The sequence below is a fragment of the Azolla caroliniana genome, unplaced genomic scaffold (genome assembly GCF_043228905.1).
Source record: "Azolla caroliniana isolate FFs.n. ecotype wild unplaced genomic scaffold, voAzoCaro1.0.p SCAF_13, whole genome shotgun sequence".
In the NCBI taxonomy this organism is placed as follows: Eukaryota; Viridiplantae; Streptophyta; class Polypodiopsida; order Salviniales; family Salviniaceae; genus Azolla; species Azolla caroliniana.
The window spans coordinates 8,728,143-8,738,821 of record NW_028230448.1 but is presented as its reverse complement, the minus strand read 5'-3'; positions in this window follow the sequence as shown (position 1 = coordinate 8,738,821).

Genomic DNA, 10,679 nt, shown 5'->3' with positions numbered 1-10,679 from the left:
CCAGAAACAACAATACGGAATCGACAAGTGCGACCCTTGACCCATCATGGATCATAGTCAAAGCCCCGCTTAAGCACAATGGTAGTCCTTGTAATAGACAGAAGCAAGAGCCACCACATCAAGGAGTGTGTGAAAATCAATAGGAAACAAACACAGGCTCAAATGAACCTCCCAACATTGAGTTGGTTATCACCTTGCAATCCATTCAGACTCTAGTCTCATTGATGGAGTGGGAAAGACACGCAAATATAGACCCGCGACACCCCACAAATGACTGTGAAGAAAGCAATTCAATTTCGAAGTTGGTCCCCCAATTTCCTTGGGTACGGGGATGCATACGACTTTTTACACAGAAACTAATAAGCCGAGCATATAAGCCAATCACCGAGGCCACAAAAGTAGCAGCATCTGAGCTCATGCATGAAGACCAATCAATCATGCATCTAGTTCTGAACCCTCGAATAAGGCCTAATGACTGCTTTTGAATATGTCATCAAGGACTTGTTAACCAATTTATCTTGCCACGGGAACAAATGTAATTCTATTGACTAATTCTTCTCGCTTAAGTAAGAAACAAAAGAAAGCATCAGAGCACACCAAAAATCTGCACAATAGGTGCAATCCTTGTGACAAGTTGTCTGACGACAAACTTATGTGTGGGTTCATCAATGGGCTCCTGCAACATTTCCTAAACCCCAAATGTGTTGATCATTCACAGAAGCACATTCATTGGGTGGTGATGACGTTTGAGGACTTCATGATGGGTGTCGAAGTGCGTATAATAGGCAATGAATGACCAACAAACGAGAACAACACAGTCTATCTAAACCCACACCAAACTAGCAATATGTCCTCCTAGAGTATGTAGAAAGGCCGCCGCCAACATAATACACAACAAGCGAGAACATCATACGCCCCCAACTTGAGATAAAGAAGCGAGAACATCATACGCCTAGGCACGACCGGTGACGGTCCCATAAAAAGTCAAAGAGATAAATGTAGGTGGTGATTGGGGAAATCCCAAACTAGTGTGTTCATCGCCATGGACCTCCACCAAAAAGTGAAGTGAAGATGCCTTATTAAACACCTCATAGAAGAAGAATTCAAACATGTCTTCGCACGAGCAAGGGGGATGGATGGATACCTGCAAAGGTCATATCATATACATATTCCACACATCGATGCATGAGCAATACGACAACAACCCACCCACCCGGCCAATAAAATCAAGCGGAAGTATAGAAAATGTTGTCAGCCGGGATCGATCATATACCCCAATCGAGCACAGCAAACTACTTGGGTGGTCTGTCTCCCTGATAGCAAGTAGTCAGTCTGTTCCCAAGAAAGAAGAATGGCAAACCCAGAAATAGAAATAGTGCAGTGTGGAGTTGGACCACCACCATTGCATTATATAATGATTCACATGAACTCTCTCTCCTCAACTCACCTCAACTCCCTACTCCCTCGATTCCACCGATTCCCCTGCCTGCCTGCCTCAACCCTCAACCCTTAACTCCCCCAACCCCCCAAAGCTTTATGTCCTCTCAAAGCTTGGGCTCCGATTTTTCCTTGGCATCAGCCCATGGGGTTTCCTACTAAATCTACTTCTACACTTCATGGATGGATATGATTCAAAGACTCTCGAAGTAACGACATTCGTATTGACGAATCCAAGGAAACATCGACCGACCAACAACCGTATCTGGAAATAATGATTAGTGGATATCGGTACCGTCACTGCATAGTAAGCTTTGGATTGGAGATTCAGTGATGTAATGTTAAGAGGTTGTGCGACATGAAGACATCGATAGTAATATGGGGGAGGTTCCCATCGGGCGACGGTTTTTCTTGACCTTGCTCAAGCACGCTTTGACTGTAAAGACTTGGTGTGACGCCTAGAGGGCAACGTCCCTCAAGATGGGGGTCAGGGTGAGCTAACGACAGGACAACGTAAGAAAATGTGTATAAGCCTAGTAAAGGATGACCGAGGCAAGGCTAGGGTCATCTTCGACTGAACGGATTTGCCTTTGGCCTCTGGGCATGTCGAAACTACATGGGTTCACCGAGGTAGAGCACAGTCCATGAAATCAGCATAGGTTAGATGCCATTGATGGAACATGGTAAGCCCATATTCATTTGTGCGTCCATAAGGGCTAGGCATGTAACGAGGTATGGGTGGAGAAAGACCCGAAATGCAAGGGTTGAGCCTGCTTAGATAAGAGTACATGACCTGACTTTTTGAATCAAATTGAATTGAAAGATGGTAAATGTTGGGAGCGCCCGGCAGGTGCGGAACTAAGATCAACCCTCTTCTTATGAAGATCTCAAGTAGGTAACTATGAAGTCAATTTTTGCTTGTAAGAAAAGACCATGGTAGATACATTAGATGCTAAGGTGTATAAGAATAAAGCACAATATGAAAGGTTCAAGAGTTAAAAGACAAATGCGATTAAAGGGATATGAAGTTAGAGGCGTTTTCCAAAAGTAGAAAAAGCAAGAAAATAGAAAAAAGGAAAAAACGCATACAAAGGCAGAGAAAGCAAGGTAGAGAAAAAAGCTCGTAACTTCTTTATCTCATGTCCAAATTTCAAAAGAAAAGATTCATAAGAAAGCTGACAAAGAGAGTTTTCTTGCATGATAAATTTGGATGAAAAACCAGAAATAATGATATGAAAAACGTATCACACAAACTCGAGGATATAAGAAAAAAGCAAGAATAACGCAACTAAAAACCTATATATATGAGGGTATTCTTAGCAATAGAGGGGGGGGGGGGGGGAGAATAGAATATCTACAAGAAGAAGCGAGGAAGAATAAGAATATTAGAAGAAGTGAGAAGAAGATTAGTTGAACAAAGAGAGAAGAAGGAAAGACTATTTTGGCTAATAGTATATTGAAGTAGTTATTTGGGGTTGTTACTTTTGGAGCCTAAGAAGATTGTGTTGTTTTCCTAATAGTATATTGAAGTATTCTTTTCTCCTTCCTCTTCTCTTCTCTATCTTTTTTCTTTCTCTCATCATCATTTTGGCACTCCAAGGAGGGTCGATTCTTTCCGTATAAGAGGGAATGCATGTTTTGTTTGTAGCCAATATGACTTTTCAATTTGCTTTTGCAGGTGATGGGGTTCAAGATGCGGGAGCATTCTTGGCCGCCTTCAAACATCATGCAATATTGTTGAGAGACAAGCTCAACATTCGGTGTGTAATCGGGTGCATAAAACAGTTACGCACAACATGGTCGTAACGGTGTGGACACTGAGAAGCCGTAAAGTATGGTATTCCTCGTAAGGAATAATTTTTGGGAGTTAGTGTGGTAGGCTCATTTATGAGCAGTCAGGTACTGTTAGTACTTGTGTCAGCCCGATTTAAGGGCGTGTAAGAACGACACGTTGAGGTTCTGCAAGGGAAACCTGATTGTGGCCCATGCTCGGAAGACAAACACATTATACTTGATGCATGCTCAACGGTGCCGGGATGAAGTGAAGTGAACGTGTAAATAGGCACAACTAGTGGGATGTGGCACAAGAGGCTGTGCCACGTGAGTGATAAGGGGATGTAGAGACTTGCCGAAGAAAATCTCATACCGGAGATAAAGAACGTGCATATTGACAAATGCACCGATTGCTTGGTCAGCAAGCAGAATAGGGCCTCCTTCCGTCCCAGGCCTTCGATGAGGAAGAAGATGCCACTAGAACTTGTGCATACAGACGTACACTATGTAGACACAAAGTCACATGCAGGTTCACAATATTTTGTGACCTTCATTGATGACTATAGCTGGAAGTTGTGGGCTTTCATGCTAAAGATGAAGGACTAGGTGTTGTTAGTCTTCACGGAGTTCTAGGTGAGAGCTGAGAGAGAAACCAGATGGAAGTTGAAGGCAGTCCAGACGGACAATGGTGGTGAATACTGAGGGTAGTTTTAGGAGTACTATTGGTCGAAGGGTATCCAGATTGAATACCTTGTCGAAGATACTAGAGCTGAATGGGTCGGCCGAGAGTATGCTTGGACATGTGAAGTTGACAAAGACCTTTTGGGCTGAGGCATTGATGACGGTTGTTTACATGATAAATAGATCACCCTCAATTCCTCTAGAAAAAGATGTTCCACAAATTATTTGGACTGACAAAGACATGTCGTACCGGCACCTGAGGGTGTTCGGTTGTCTTGCCTACGTGCATGTTGCAAAGGATCAAAGGGGGAAATTGGATCCTAAGACTCAGCCATGCATATTCCTCGGCTATGGTGAAGACCAATTTGGTTATCGATTGTGGGACTTAATCGACAAGAAGGTGATTCGGAGCTGAGACATTGTCTTTATGGAAGAGAAGACAATTGTCGATTGGGAAATGAAGAAGATAGGGTTGGCATCCCAGTCAACTAAGACTAAACCTCCAACTAACATAGTTGAATCTAGCTTTGCCGATTCAAGCCGAGTTGATGACGGGCCGAATTGGACATTTGTCGATTCAACCGAAGTTGGATATGGACCAATCGACTGAGTAGATACTCGACAAAGTCAAAAGCCGTCTGAGGAACAAGGGGAGCCGTCCAGAAGAAGACAATTGACCAAACGAGGGTCAAAATCCGATTCGGATGAAGAGCTGACTGAAGAGGTTGAACAGGAGTCGACTGTTTTGAGTGAAGACAGGAGATACCCTTTAAGGGAGAAATTTGGATAAAGGATTTCATCAATGAGTTGGGAATTCAGCAAGAGCAATTCTGACTTCACTTCAACAATCAAAGTGTCATCCACTGTGCAAAGAATGCAGCCTATCACTTAAAGACTAAGCATATCCAGTGGAGATATCATTGGCTTAAATAGAGGGTAGAATAAAAGGCTTTTGCTCTAGTAAAGATTTACACAAATAACAACGGATCGTATACATTGACAAAGGTGTTGCCTACAAAGAGGTTGAGCACATCTCGACATAAAGTCGGATTGGTGAACTATGTTGTACGTGGTGTTACCGTACGAGATGTATGGGTGATTGATAACTGTGATAAGTGAGGGTGAAAGGTGTAATGTGTTGAAATGTATGTGTAATGTTATACGATTATGAGTGTGAATGTAAGTGTCAGTGTGGTGGATACAAAGAGGTGTGAGTGAGTGGTTAGGTGTGAATGCGCAAGGGGCTTGCACCCTTGTGTATCTACCCTTTTGTACCTATTTAACCCCTTATGGGGAATGAATGAATAGAATAACCATTTCTCTCTCAATTTCTCTCTCTCTCTTCCCTCTCCTTAACGTTGAACCCCCTTGGGAGGGGGGTGGAGCCATTCTAGGCACCACCCCCCACCCCACAATGCTTCTCAATGCTTGTCGTCTCTCACACCATTAATCCCATAACGCTCATCATCCTTATCAAACACACCATGTCTATCTTTGTCATCGATAATCATCATTACCATTAACCCTAACGAGTATGGCCATGTGTACCCTCATCCCCCGGCAATGCCTAGGAACAAAGCCGGATTAATTATCGCCACATATGAAGGTATACAAGTGGATTGGTCGGTGCTGATCACCGGCGGACTACGCTTGGCCATTGACTCGGTAAGAGGGAAGGATGGAAGGAAAATATGGTTAGCAATGGCGCAATGGCTCACACTGTTAGCACCACCAGTGGAGCGCAACACGGTAAAGAAGTGGGGAAGATCAGCCGAAGGAACCTCCAAACCGGCTTCAAAACGGCAGTAGCTATTGGCTGCTAAGGCAACCAAGGTGAAAGAGGCCGACACTGAGAAAACGGCGAACTAGCATCCCTAAGGAGTAACACAGTTTTGGGATTGATGGTGGGGTGCTCACTCGCCGTTTTCTCAGTGTCGGCCTCCTTCCCCTTGGTTGCCTTAGCAGCCAATAGTTGTTGTCGTTTTGAAGCCGGTTTGGAGGTTTCTTCGGCTGATCTTCCCCGCTTCTTTGTCGTGTTGCGCTCCACTGGTGGTGCTAACAATGTGAGCCATTGCACCATTGCCGACCATATTTTCCTTCCATCCTTCCCTCTTACCGAGTCGATGGCCGCGTGCAGTCTGTCGGCGATAAGCACCGACCAGTCCACCTGTATACCTTCATATGTGGCGATAATTAACCCAGCTCTGTTCCTAGGCATTGCCGGGGGACGAGGGTACACATGGCCATACTCGTGTAGTAGACGAGCAATCTCCTGAAATAAGCCATCCTCGCCGCCCTGTCTGCGATATGCCTTGCTGGCCAGAAAATACTCACCGAAGTATTTCGTGAGCTGCTCCGGGGTAGGGTTGTCGATGGTGAAGATGTCGCCCTCGGGTAGGCCCGTCAGGGCATGGATGGCCTCTTTTGTGGTTACTTCTGTGTCGATGGCTCTGACAACCCTTTCCGCCTCTTTGTGTGGTGGTGCCTCCATGATCCTCAAGAATCCTTCCAATCTGTGTTGCTTTAACCACTTCTTGGCTGCCTCAGAGAGCGTCATGCAGTCCATTTCTCCTTCTGAGTCGGTGGTTGCTAGTGAGGTAGGTGCATTAGGGGGCTCTGGGTGGTGCTCGCGTATGATTATCTTCAGTCGCCTGTGTGCGTTTGCAATTCTCTGTTCGCGAATTGAGAAGGCCTCCATGCGCTGTAGGTTTTCTTTCTACATGTTCGCGCCTTTCTTGATTCTTGCACATGTGCACGTCGTGTACTATAATTGCAATGAAGTGCCATGTGGTGGCGTTTTAATGTGCTATAAATAGCCCACTACTTGGCTTTTCAAAGTGCCCGTTCACTCCTCGCCATCACATAGTTTGGGTTTGATTGGATTTTATTTGATTTTTATTTGATTTTTTATTTTTTATTTTTTAAATTCGATCTTGTTAATATGTATCCGGCCCAAACGGACCCTTCTCCGGATTGTGCTTGCCGATTGCATGACCGGTTATCGTCTCGTCGTGCTTACCGGTGTCCGGTGCGGTGGCAGCCTTTGTCTGCTCAAACGGGTTCCTTGGCATGGGTCCATAGTATGGTTTGAGTCGAAACCCATTCACCCATTTACCCATAACTTCGTTGGCGAGTGTCCCTAGCTGGTAAGAACCGTTGAACTCCCGTGTAATCCAACATGGTCCAGTCCACCGAAACCGTAGCTTCCCGGGCATCTTACCCATCCAGGTCTGGAATACAAGTACTGGCTTGCCGATCCGAACCTTTTTTCGTTACCTTTCCAGTGTCGATCGACGAACGCTTTCCTTCTCCGTTGCTCCAGTTCCATGTGCATCAGGTTGGCTATCCGGTGTTCGTCCAATTCGCATAGTACTGCTAGCCAGATGGTTTCCGACTCCTTCTGGTTCAGGCGTTCCCTAACCTGTAACCACAAACTAGGAACCTGGAATTCAATCGGCATTACCGCTTCCAATCCGAATGCCAATCGAGAAGGCGTTGTCTGGATACTTGTCTTATATGCTGTCCGGTAGGCCCAGAGTGCACTGTTCAGCTTTGTATCCCAATCTGTCCGGTTCTCATTGACGATTTTCCGGAGGATGTTTTGTAGTGTCTTATTTGTGGATTCGGCTAATCCGTTGGCTTGCGGATAATATGGAGTGCTTCTCTTGTGCACCACTGCATAGAATGTCATCAAGCTTGCCACCACTTGTCCCAGGAAATGCCCACCTTGATCGTTGATTAGCTTGATCGGACATCCATATCGGCACCAGATATATTCATATAAAAACTTTGCCGTGGATGCCGCGGTGTTGTCACGTAGTGCTTTGGCCTCCACCCACTTGGTGCAGTAGTCCGTAGCGACAATCACGTATCGGTTGCCGGTTCTCATTGCTGGTGGTTTAAATGGTCTGACGAAGTCCAGCCCCCATTTTTGAAATGGTTCCAATGGCAGCACCAGCTAGTAAGGCATTCTTGCCGGTTCTGTTGGTTGGCCCATCCGCTGACACAAATCGCATTCTTTAGCATACCAGATGGCGTCTTTTAATGTTGTTGGCCACCATAGGCCACTCTGCCATATTTTCCTTGCCGTAGCGTCCCCAGCGTAATGTCGAATACAAGTGTATAATGGACGTATTCACACTATCCCTTTGTATAGCTCAAGTTTGGGCCATTTGTGTAATTAGCATAAATGGTAGTTGCCCTAAGTTTGTCACTATATAAAGTGACCTAGTAACCTTTTTGTAAGGTTGGTTGTATTATTGTTTCTATTGAATAGAAAGATTCTTTTGTGCCTCTCTCTCTCTCTCTCTCTCTATCTCTGTGCACGATCTCAGAAACTGTCATACGCAGGTACTCAACCCCAATCGAATGCTACTTGATCTTCCGCATTGACGGCCTTGTCTCCAACATCTGGTATTAGAGCCTGCACAGTACTCGGTTCCTCAACCCGCTGTCGGCCGTCGTCTCAACCTGCACAGCATTCGGTTTCTTGCGTCATTCGAAGAAGAGAGAAGAAGAAGAAAAACGAGGCTTGCATCTCATCGAGTTAGATCATCTTCGCTTGGAGTAAGCCAGCCGGTTGTACTCTGTTCCTTGTGATCGTAACCGCTCGAGGTGAAATCCCCTTGTGCAACATTGACACGATCGTGCTCCACTCAGTTAAACGGCATCCGAAGAGGTCATCAAACGCTGCTCGCCGCTCATTGTAACCACTCGGTGCAGATCGGTCTCAAGACAACAACCCAAATTCGTGCTTCATCCGGCTGATCGACATTCGGGAGGATCAGTTGGATCCGTCTCTCTCGTCGCTGCAGTCACCCGAAGCAGAATCGGTCCAGACAATCGGTTTCAATAATCGGTATTTGGCATATATATTCGGAAGCGAACCGGGCTCACTCCGACTCGGCAACATTCGGGAAGACCAGTCGGTTCTGTCCCTCAAGTTACCGGAGTCAATTCGAGCAAGTTCAACAATACATATATCCGAAGCCGAACCGACTTGGGTTCAAATCCGACTAGAACGATATCGGGTGAGCCAACCGGCTGCACTCCAACAAGGTTCGTAGTCAACTCCGAACCGAGCTTCGTCAACCGAAACCAAATTTGATGGCATCAACATCCGGCTCGTCAGAAATGAGTCTACGAAAGTTCGATGGATCGAACTTCAACTTCTGGAAGGAGCAAATGCAGGACTATCTCATAGTCAAGGGGCAAATCGATCCCATCGAAAATGAAGAACCTCCAGAAGGATACAAACCAATTGAGTGGCAGAAGCTGGACAGAATCGTCCGCGCCACGATTCGGATGCACCTATCGGAATCGGTATACTTTACGGTGCAATCGTGTACGACAGCATTCGAACTGTGGAAAACACTGTCGGACACCTACGAAAAGAAGGTCGCTGCAACGAAGATGTTTCTGATCCGGCGCCTCTACAACTTGCGGATGAAAGAATCAGACTCGGTTCAAGCACATCTCAATGAGTACGAAAGCATAAGCTCCCAAATCTCATCTCAGGGGACGGCAATCGAGGATGAACTCAGAGCAATGATACTCATGAGCAGCCTTCCCTCATCATGGGAAACTTTCGTCACAACCGTGTGCAACGCGTCAACCACGCCTGTTAAATACTCCGAAGTCACGAGCGCAATCTTGACCGAAGCAGCTCGGAGAAAGTCTTTCGCCAAAGACTCAACAGACGACGCTTATGTAGTACAAGGCTCGACAGAACGATCGAACATACGAGGAAGAGATTCCTCACGGCAGCCGAACAATCAGCGAAGACGGAGCCAGTCACGGGATAATCGAATCTGCAACTATTGCAAGAAACCCGGACACATCAAAGCCGACTGCCGCGCACTCAAGAACAAGAACGACAAGTCTCAGAAATCAGACAAGAAGAGTGGCCGGCATGAGGAGATCAATTACGTCAGCTTCTCAGCTGATGTGCTACCAAACGACCCGAATATACTATCAATCGAAAATCCAGTCGGATCAGAAGTTCTGCTCACGAGTGAAGAATCGAGCACATGGCTCTTAGATTCGGGCGCATCATTTCACGTGACTCCTCATCGATCCCAATTTCGGCAATATACGATCCGTCACTCTGACTCAGTTCGAGTCGGCAACTCGCAACACTGTGACATCATTGGAATCGGCACAGTAGAGCTCAACCTTGCAGGTGGCTCTACACTTGTACTTCACAATGTCCGACATGTACCCGAGCTCTCAAGGCCATTGATCTCAGTCGGACAACTAGATGAAGACGGCATTCGTGCCGGTTTTTCTTCAGGAGGGTGGACACTCCACAGGGGGAACCTCCTGCTTGCTAGAGGACCCAAGATACACTCACTGTATCCGTTACATGTTACGCTCAGAGAGGGTAACCTGTTTTTGGTGGATATTCCTGTGTCATCACTATGGCACAGAAGATTAGGACACCTCAGCAAGGCCGGCATTACGCACCTATCTAGAGCCGGATACATCCCTAAACTCTCCTTCTCGGACCATCAATTCTGCGAACATTGCCAGTATGGCAAACAAGCAGCCGCATCACACCCTACATCAGCACCAAGAGAAACGAGACCTCTCGATTTAGTCCACTCGGACGTCTGTGGCCCAATGCCGCATCAGTCTCTCGGCGGTGCCTCTTACTTCGTCAGTTTTATTGACGATTCGACACGAAAGGTGTGGGCTTATCCAATTCGCACCAAAGATCGTGTCTTCTCGATCTTCTCCGATTGGCTTGCTATGGTAGAAAATCAAACTGACGGAAAACTGAAATGCTT